Raw genomic sequence first — 3356 nt, forward strand, 5'->3', positions numbered from 1 at the left:
GAGAGAGAGAGAGACACTCAGGCAAACATAATTTTTAATTTAATTAATTATCAATGAAAAGAATAATTTCGAAAAAAGATCAGGTAAGGTAATTTTAATTTTAATAAGAAATCTATTTCTTTAACATTTTTTATATATGTATATTCTTATCTCCGTTATCTCTTATATATTCTCTTGTATATTCATTGCGCAATATATATATATATATATTATATAATATATAAAACATTATATATGTCATATACAGATATAAAGAGTAGTGTAAATATAACGGAGATATAATTCATGCATTTCTGCTGGAATATATAATTTTATACACAACAAAAAGAAATAAGTTTCAACACAGTATTTTAAATATTAGGTGTACAACTTTGCTTCCGCCGTTTTCCTATAGATAGCTTTAGCGGTAAGTGGTGGTCGAAATAAATAGATCATAGACGTCATACAATAAACTTGGGCATCTGTCAACATAACCCCATAGAAACATTAGTCGATTTGTATCTGCATCATAAAGTTATTCTCGATTGAAAATGTCAGTTTACGAGCCAAATTCTCGTCATTTGCGGGAGATTTTCATTTTTTGCTTCAATATGAAGAAATCTGCGGCTAAGGCTCATCGAATGCTCTCAAATACTTATGGTGAAGCCGCTATTAGTGAAAGAACGTGTCGTGAGTGGTTTCAAGAACGGTGATTTTGACGTCGAAGATGGCATAGCGGTGGAAGAGAGAAGGTTTTCGAAGATGCAGAATTGGAGGCATTACTTGAGCAAGACTCGTGTCAAAATCAAGAAGAATTGACACGATCATTGGGAGTGACTCAACAAGCCATTTCAAAACGCCTCAAAGCCATGGGAATGATTCAGAAGCAAGGAATTTGGGTGCCGTACGAATTGAAGCCGAGAGATGTTGAACGGCATTTGTTTGCTTGTGAACAGCTGCTTGAAAGGCAAAGATGGAAGGGATTTCTGCATCGCATTGTGACTGGGGACGAAAAATGGGTTCATTACGATCCCAAGCGCAGAAAATTATGGGGAGTTCCCGGCCATGCTTCCACGTCGACGGCCAAACCGAATTCACGGCTCCAAGGTCATGCTCTGTATTTGGTGGGACCAGCTCGGCGTAGTGTATTATGAACTGTTAAAACCGACTGAAACAATCACAGGCGATCGGTATCGAACGCAATTGATGCGTTTGAGTCGAGCATTGAAAGACAAACGGCCGCAATACAAGACACGATAAAGTCATTTTGCAGCATGACAATGCTCAACCCCATGTTGCGAAAGTGGTCAAGACTACTTGGAAACGTTGAAATGGGAAGTCCTATCCCACCCGCCGTATTCTCCAGACGTTGCTCCCTCTGACTATCACTTGTTTCGATCAATGGCACACGGCCTGGCTGACCAGCACTTCCGGTCTTATGAAGAAGTAAAAAATTGGATCGATTCGTAGATAGCCTCAAAAGATGACCAGTTTTTTCGACGCGGGATTCGTACGCTACCCGAAAGATGGGAGAAAGTAGTGACCAGCGATGGACAATACTTTGAATCATAAATGTATAACCAATTTTTTACAATAAAGCCTCGAATTTCGGAAAAAAAACGGCGGAAGCAAAGTTGTACATCTAATATTATTGTCAATGTCTCTTCTTATTTCAAACGCGCGCGCGTTGAGCGTTATCGACACAACATCGAGCTTCTATTAACCAGCGATACAATCCAGCGATTAATGCACTGCAGTATATACATGCATACGTGTGCTCGTCTTATACTACTTTCGCCTTTAGTCGAGAAATAACGAGCTCTTTGTTACACTAATCGTTTCGAGCGACCGAAAATACTTTCTCGGCAATCTCGCTCGCTCTTATTGATGCTCCGAGCATCAATAAGGGGTGAAGAGCATTCTAAATCACATATAAGTTTTAATAAATTTTAGTAATAGTATTAGTATAAAATTAATCCAGAATAGTATATCATGTTAAAACGCAACTTCCATATACCTCCTTCATAACCTCGAGTAGCAAGAATAGTTTAGTAGAAGCAGAATTTTAAAAAATGAACTAGCATTCTCTTTAAGAAAATCTTCGAAAGACCATCAGAAAAGAAATGCGTATGTTTGAGATTTGAAACTTGTGAAGAAAATATGGAGAAAAAATCGAATTGTTGCAAAAAGCACATTTTTTGCTTATAAAACAAAAAATGTTGATTGTATAGAAAAAAATTCGGTATGAAAAATGTAGATATTCGAAATACCTACAAAATGAGATGGAATATTAAAATCGATCTATTAATTAAGTAAAAATTTAAAAACACCAAAAAAGGCCTTTTCTCACTCGCTCTCTGTTCATTGAGATTTAAACGCAAAGTGTCTTCGAAATGCTCGTAAAATGTAACCCTCGTAATGACGAACAAATCTAGCTCTGTACGAGTCTAAAATATTCAATAGTTTTTGCAAAAAGCCATTTGTTTATTAAAAACTCGTCTGCGGAAAACTTCTTTATCTTTGAGCAAACAATTTATAAGGATGATTTTTCTTTTTTAAGAATTGCACTATCACGTATATTTAGTAACAAAATGATTTTTTCAAACTATGATAAAATGACTTTGAAAAGTAAGTATCTTTTTTTCGTACAAAAAAATGGAATAATTCTGTTATGCATCATATTAAATAGCTGTGTGAAGCATCCGACAGCTAACATTTTTCTACGAATTTAAAAAAAAGGTTACCCTCCGATTATTTACGAGCCGAAATAACAATTTTTTTTCAAAAAATCACTATGGCTTTAATTTTTAAATCCAAGAATAGATATAAATCAGCCAATGCGAGCCAACCTAGCAGATCTATTCTAAAACTTTTTGCGTTAACTCTACTAACGGAATTTACGTTTAATTCATAACGTATTATTCGTAAGAATTGTATTCTGTAAATTATGTTCGCGATTTGCGTTCTCAGTTCGGACATGTTCGGGAATATAACGCAAGTTGCGAAAGAATTAGGAAGAAATGATGATAATGTTCTGCCATTGATTGTCACTAGCGACAATCATCAAGACGTTTAGAGAATTCCGCAATTTTTTTAATCGTTTTAGATTGCAGTCAAAGTCTCGCTACAAATGCTTTGAAGCATTTAATCGACCGATCAGAAGAAAAAATTTTTATTTTACAAACTGACTATTTAAAAAACACTTCAAAGCGTTTGTAGCGTTAACCGTACCCTTAGTCAAACGAGTTTCAAGTAATAATTGTCTAAAAAAAATATTGAAAGTAAGTATTTATATGCTTTTATATACAATTATATATTACATACACGCACACGCACACACACACGCACGCACGCACGCACGCACGCACAATATACAT

The sequence above is a fragment of the Atta cephalotes genome (assembly GCF_000143395.1).
Source record: "Atta cephalotes unplaced genomic scaffold scaffold00014, whole genome shotgun sequence".
In the NCBI taxonomy this organism is placed as follows: Eukaryota; Metazoa; Arthropoda; class Insecta; order Hymenoptera; family Formicidae; genus Atta; species Atta cephalotes.